Source organism: Nelumbo nucifera, chromosome 3 (genome assembly GCF_055504915.1).
Source record: "Nelumbo nucifera cultivar China Antique chromosome 3, China Antique-T2T, whole genome shotgun sequence".
Lineage (NCBI taxonomy): Eukaryota > Viridiplantae > Streptophyta > Magnoliopsida > Proteales > Nelumbonaceae > Nelumbo > Nelumbo nucifera.
In genome coordinates this window covers 42082487-42089970 of record NC_142651.1, presented here as the reverse complement: position 1 = coordinate 42089970, position 7484 = coordinate 42082487, and positions in this window count along the sequence as shown.

Here is a 7484-nt window from a genome sequence, read left to right as displayed (position 1 = left end):
AAAGATTTCACAGAGGAAAGGGGTTTTGCTGACTTCATCGCCGATGAGGTGGGGCCCGAACCTGTGGGGAGTCTGCAGATTATTCCGATCTGACGGCTATCATTGATTATCCCCCTCTCTCTCTCTCTGAGTCTGAGATGAGATCCCATGACAATTTGGCGGCTCGGTTGACTGAGGGTGACCGGCTGTGTCCGGTTGGATTGACGCTTGCCGGTTGCCGGTAGTTGAAAATCAAAATCTAATTAATTATTCGGTTTCCCCCGTTGAGTCTAGACCAAAATGGAAATCTGTCTCAATCAGATTGGTCTCGACCGTCCAGTTTAATTAATTGGCTAGATTTATAACGTAATGATGTGGTATTTCATGTAATATTACGATGATGCCCTCCTGGCAGGTCTACCCCTACCCCCCGCTTTAAAAGGGGATATGGTTTTGGTGGAATTTACAGAATTACTGTGATGTGATGCCAGCGCTGTAATGATCTTTCTCTGAGCCGGCCGGGTTGGACAAACCATAAAATGGACCGATTTATCCGGTACCATAGTCGAACCCGTTCATTAATGGACAATAACCCGCACAGATCACGGTGATATCTAGTGAAGGCAGCTTCCCATGTTCGACCCAAATAATAGTGGGCCCGAACTCCGAAGTCCCCACCCGAGGCATGGAGATGAAAAGAGCTAAGAGGGCCCCATGTACAGTTCGGGTCATGTTGTCACTCGTCGGTCACTCTCGATTAATTAAAGTATATACATGGGGTTGCGTCGGGTCTGGAGCTCATGAGTCGTGACCCAACAGGTACCCATATCTTTTGATGTGTCTATACATGAAGGACCGGGACCCACATTGAAATGGGGCCAACGGTGCAAACTCAATGCGATCAAATTACGTTTTACCATCCGACTATCCGAGTGCCAAATAGCTTCTTCTTTATAAGCTCTAAAATGAACTTTATTTCTTCGATGAAAATGCTGCATTAGATGAGACCCATCGGGTATGGTGTAGGTCCGGATGCTCCAAAAGGCGACCCAATTGTTCATGTTAATTTTGATAAATAACACATGATTTTGCTAACACGTTTATGATTCTAATTTATTGATGAATTGTTTTTCTTTTTCATAGCATAGTCGAACTCGTTATTATCTGAATATATTGTTTTTTTTTTCTTTTTTGCCATATCTCTCATCCACACTAACTAGTCATGGTTCTAAATTTCGAAAATTTTTAACATTTTGGTTTCAGAGAAAAAAGAATAGTAACTTTTGGAGCAAAAAAACATTCTATTTATTTATTTATATTGTTCTTATTCATTATGTTAATATAATATCCTTGGTTCATTCTCTAAAGACTTTAATTTTAATATAATATCCAATTTTCCTAGTAAGAATTAAGTATATGGCTTAAATCCTAAATTTCTGAAAAAAAAAAATTGTAGTTTTTTCCAAAATAAATCAATCCAACATTTATAATGCATCGTTTGGTTAGAGTCCCTAAAACTCAAATTTAACAGACATTTAAAACCATGTGACTTATTTGATTGGAAGAAGGCTATTGCTTGGCTTACTAATCCAATGGTTCAGTTGTCTTAGCTGAAAGCAATGGAGGAAATAATTTAACTATATGCATGGTCTGTTTGGATAAATTTTAGCCTTGATCTTTGCGCTGTAAAATAAAAAATTGAGGCAAAAGTGTTTCGAGTGTTTGGTAAGAATAATTTTAAAAACATTATAACCTAAGGTCAAAATATTATTAAGCTCCAATGCACAGAGCCTAAAATTGGAGCTTTGTGCTGTCTTTAGAAGCACATATTCTAAATGCAATCCAACTCAATGTAGAAACTAATTACAACAGTGTCGGAAGAATTCATTCATGAAAATACTTGGATGAAAGATGCATGGCAAGTAGCTTAGATTCATGGGCACACATACACATATATAGAGAGAGAGAAAGAGAGAAAGAGATTTTCTATTCAATTATATGACCAGGGGTCTAGCAGAGTCAAGTCAAATACTTGGTTATTCAAGCTCGGTTCGGGCTCGACTACAAAACCAAGTTTTTTTTTCTAAAAAATAAAAATTATACATATAAAAATATTTTTTTATTTTACATACAACAAAATAAGAATTGTAAAAATTATTTATTATTATACATATAAAAAATAAAAAATATACATATAAAAAAGTGTTTTTATTTTACATACACAAAATAAGAGTTATAAAAATTATTTACTATTATACATAAAAAATAAAAAACATTATATATATAATAAAAATTATTTATTTTAAATATATTTATATATTTATATGTACATGTATGCATGTGTTTATATATAATAAAAAATTATTTATTTATTATACTGGGCTCACGAGCCTCACAAGTCAAATTTGATTGGGCTCGAACTCAGTTCAATAAACAAACAAGTCGAGCTTTTCATGAGCCAAACTTGAATAACTTGTAAAAAGCTCAGCTCATGACCACCCCTGTATATGACAAATCTGAATATTTCAACTTAAAATCAAGACAGGTTGGCAATGTATGGAGCATTAGAGAACAAGGGTGGATTGTCTTAATATTTAACTTTTTAGCTTATGAGGTAGCTAGTGTACAAACCTAAGTTGGTACTGCACCAGTTAGGATTCGATTGTATATACAGTTATCAATTTTCAGAGAGAGAGAGAGATATTATAAAAATAAGTAGGTGAGTGATTTTTGGGAGGTTTGGTAAGCGATTTCATCAATTGAGAGAAGTCAATCTCCAAATTATTAGAGAGAGAGAGATTAATGTAAACGAAGTTGGTGAGTGATTTGAGGGGTTCCTATAATTTTGACTAGTGGCCGAGGCTCTCCCCCAATGGTAAGAACCTTTACTATATTTATAGTGACTAGGGTCAGTCTTCACATGCACATGCATAGGGCTGTCAATGGAATCTGAAACCCAATCCAAATTCCATTGTTTCAGGTTTGGATGATTTATAAATTTATATCATAGGATTGGATTTCAATTTTGAAAATTTTACCTGTTCTACAATGGGATCAGATTCAATTCCCTCAGATCATCCATTAATTAAGAGGGTCACATGACATCACTTATCTGGTTCTCATCCAAAAATTCAAGGGCTAGCTTACACCATTCTAATTAATAAACAGTGAAACCCTGCAATCCGTGTGGAACGTGTGTCCCACTAGTTCAGGCTTCAGAAATCAGACAGCAATACTTTTGATGAGTCTGTACCACCTGGGATCCGCCATGAACAACTGAAAAAGCCAAAATCATCAATTGTTAATTTCTGTACGCCATGGCCCAACTGATAGGTGGCAGATCTACACAAGTATGTATTGGTGTAATCGCTTTATATAATGTGATAGTTGGAGAGGAAAGTTTGTTCCCTCTGGAATGTTTTTCTTCAACTACAGGAAAAGAAGGTGGTGGGAGGTGACACAGAAAGAGGCTTCATTGCGTCACTCTCATCCAAATGTCCCTACAGACTTGTGGGAGACAAGTTCGTTCAAAAGCAAAAGCAAAAGCAATATTTGAGTATCAGTAAAATGTTTATGCATGGAAGATATTTGATGGAAGTAGTGAATAGAAGTAGCTACAGGCTTACACATCATAATATTACACATCTGAGGGATGAGAGATCATCATCCAAAACACACACATAGCTGCAGTTTGGAGTCTTAAAAGTACTTCTTTGATATGGTGTTTGTTGTCAGATTAAAGTCATTTGCAAAGTTGACATTGTGTAACTTTTTCAAATGGTTCAACCATTGGGCTGACCCAATAGCACATGAAAATATATTCTAGACTACATAAAATATCATTATAGTTGTCAAGGCATTGCTTGGGCAGTAAGGCCCCTTAGTGGAATGCCTAGTCTGAACACCATGACCTATATAAGGAAGGTGTCTGGCTAGTCTAGTGACCAGGTCTCCGTCTAGGTGTGATGAGGTGTCCATCTAGGCAATAAGAATCACAAGACTACAACTTTATAGTAATGCTTACTATGATGGTTGCATTTCATTACTTTACTTTATGTATAAATCTATCTCATTGCCGATGAACTAAGAGTTTGTTTGGTTTCTAGTTGAAATTAGCATAGGAATCGTTCCCATAGTTTGTTTCGTTTAGACAGGAATGGGATGAAAATTGGAGTCATCTGGAAAGGGATTTCATTCCCAAGTGAGGGGTAGGGAATGACTATTCCCTCAAATGGGAGAATGTCATTCCATTAGGAGTGGAACGGATTCCATTTCTTCTAATCAAATAGTTGGAATCAGAATGACCCATTCTAAACCCCTATTTCCGCGAACCAAGCGAGCCTGACAGTTACCTTGAATGGTCACTCAGCATCCCTCTAAAAGAAGAGGCACTACTAAGGGTGTAAATGGATCGGATTCGAATCAAATCATGCAACATCTCAATTCGAATCCGATTAGAAAATCTGATATCCGAATTCAATTTGATATTCGATAGATATTGAAAATCAACATTCGAATTTGATTAAATATTCAAATATTAGATTCAATTTCGATCGCTTAATTATTTAAGGTAATTAATAAATATTTTATTTATATAAAATATACAAATATATAAATTATTTATATAATTTAAATATTATATATAAAATTTATGTAAATATTTTATATATTATATATAACAATTAAATATTCAATCGAATTTGGGTATTGATCGAATCGAATCAGGTCATATTTGAATTCGATTCATTTATTATTAAATCTCGAATTTTCAAATACCATTGGCACCTCTAAGCACCAGCACGAGATCAAACTCATTTATGCTGCACCCACTCATATGCATTGATCCAGCTCTATCTCCACCCCATGAGCCTCGTAAGGTGTATTAACTATATGTTATATAATACCAAAAAAAAACATTATATTGTAAGAGTTGTAAGAAGAGAAAGAAAAGGAAATGATAGAATTTGGGGCGTTGTCATTGGTTCAACAGCCGACTACAGCTAATCAGAATTCTAATCAAGGAGGCCAATTTAGTTACTGAAACAGTAGGTTAAAAACTTTCACAACTAGAGTTAGACGATTTTCATGATTTCAATCCTCATGCATGGAAGAAGGGTCAATTAGTAGGGTACTGGGTACCTTGTATTGATGTGGTGCACCAATCTGAATGGGTACCCATAGTGTGGGCCAGGCTAAGGCGGTGGTCTGAGGAGCTTTTCAATACTTTCAAACCTAATAAGAACTTCTCACTTTCTTCCAACCACCACTTATCGTTCCTCAATACTTTCAAAGCTTCTTAGACCACCCGTGTAGCCTGGTCTACATCCAGAATGGTACAAAAATTAAGTAGAACTTTGATCCCTCGATCTAATAATGGCCTTATAATGTCGGTGTATCACATATTTTTGCACATTTTATCAAGGAATTGTTCAACTCAAAATAAAGTCAATTTTGCAGTTAGAGGTCAAAGCAGAAATTTCTCGGTAGTAGGGCATCAGGCATGTAATTACAGGGTAGTTGCAAGGGCCAAGAGAGGAAATATTCCTCTCTGTTTTCTTGCAGTGCAAATATGAATTGGATATAAATTTTGTACCTGTTTCAGTTTTACATCCTTTTATTTGTAACAATGATTTGCACTATTACACGATACAAACTTTTATTTGTATTCTCTGGCGATGCAAATTTGGCACATTGTTTTCTAACTTTCTTATCTCAATTCTCTCTCATATAAAGTAAAGTGTGGAACACATCATATATTTTCTTCTTCACTCCCAAATAAATAACTTTTCTCCTACCCCACTTCTCTTTCATATAATGTGTGAAGATCATATCATTATATTTTTTTCACACAAGACAAAGTTAAATATGAAGCAAAATTAAATCAGAATTTATACAGCCCATGCATTTACACCAGTGCAAACGAAATTTGCACCACAAACAAACTGAATTCAAGAGAAAATGATAAAAATAAATAAAACAAATTGAGTGGTTGCAGTAATCCACTTAAGTTGACCTTTAACTTGACCAGATAATCTCTTACCCTTAGATATTAATTATAAAAACTTTAGTTAAATCATAAAATAAGCAAGAATTAATATGTTTGGTGGAAATGTCTAGCACGCAAAACCAGTAACAAAAATAAATAAATAAATGGAAAAGAACAAAAAGGATTCATTCAAACGAACGTGGCTACAGAAACCTACTAGATTCGAGCTCACCTGACTGGTCCATGCATTGATACTATTCTATTCAAGAATTTTAATTTTTAGTAAGTTGCTAGAAATGGTTCAATCTTCAATGAGACTTTCTGTTCTTCGTTTGCTTTATTTTTTTATATTTTCTAAAATATTGAATATCATCCCTTCATGTTATAGTCTTCAATTAACAATAAAAAAAGGAATATATAAACCATTAGACCAAGACATCAATAACCAAGAAAGATTTGGTGGTAATCCATTAGCTTAGAAACTTTAAATTAAAACCCATTCGAGCTGAATCTACCACATGCTCATTCAGCTACTGTTAGAAAAATCAGTTATTTGGTTGAGAATTGAGATAGTTAATTCAGATTTCAGATAAATAATTGCTTATGTTTCGGTCTCTGAAAGGCTGAGGCTTAGAAACTTGTTAACTAATAGTTGGGATCTGGCATGAGAACCAATTAAGATTTGGTCCACCTTAATAAATTAAAATAATAATAATAATAATCAGGGCTACATTCGTATGTATCCTCCTGTATTGAAGCAATGCTCATGTGATTTGGTCAAGCCGTTTTCTATTAATTCCAGGAAATTAAATCTGTGGACAATTCCCTCCATCGGAAGTTACTCCTATCTTCCCACATGAATCACATTGGTTTTCTCCTTCCTGTCAACTATGATTTGGACACCAGAATCCTTATACAATCAACCCCATATGGACTGTGGCAAAGCCCATAAGAGCAATGATTATTAGAAATTTAGAATTAAGGCCCCGTTTGGTTTGCAGGAATAGAGGTCTGTAATCGGAATCAGAATTGGCTATTCCAGTTCCAACTATTTCGTTGGGAGGAATTAGAATCCCATTCTCATTCTTGTTGGAATAGCATTTCCCCATTTGAGAGAGTGGTCATTCCCTATCCCTCTCATATTGATTTCAATTCTCATTCTTATTCTTGTCTGAACCAAACATGCTATGGGAATAGACCATTCAAATTCTGATTCTGAAGGATTTCGATTCTGATAACAATTCCGATTCCGATTGTGAACCAAACAAATCCTAAGAAATGTTATTAATCATAATAATGAGATAATTTATAAGTTAGTGAAAATTTGATATTATGAATCTTAGGGTTATAAACAGATTGAATTAAATCAGATATACCTAGATTCAAATTTGATTTTTTAATATTTGATTTGAATTCAAATTGAATTTGGATTGCTAGTGGATATTGATCATTAATTGGTATGATTGTGTTAAGGTATATAAAAAAAAAAACGATCGATCAAAATATTATTAACAAAAAT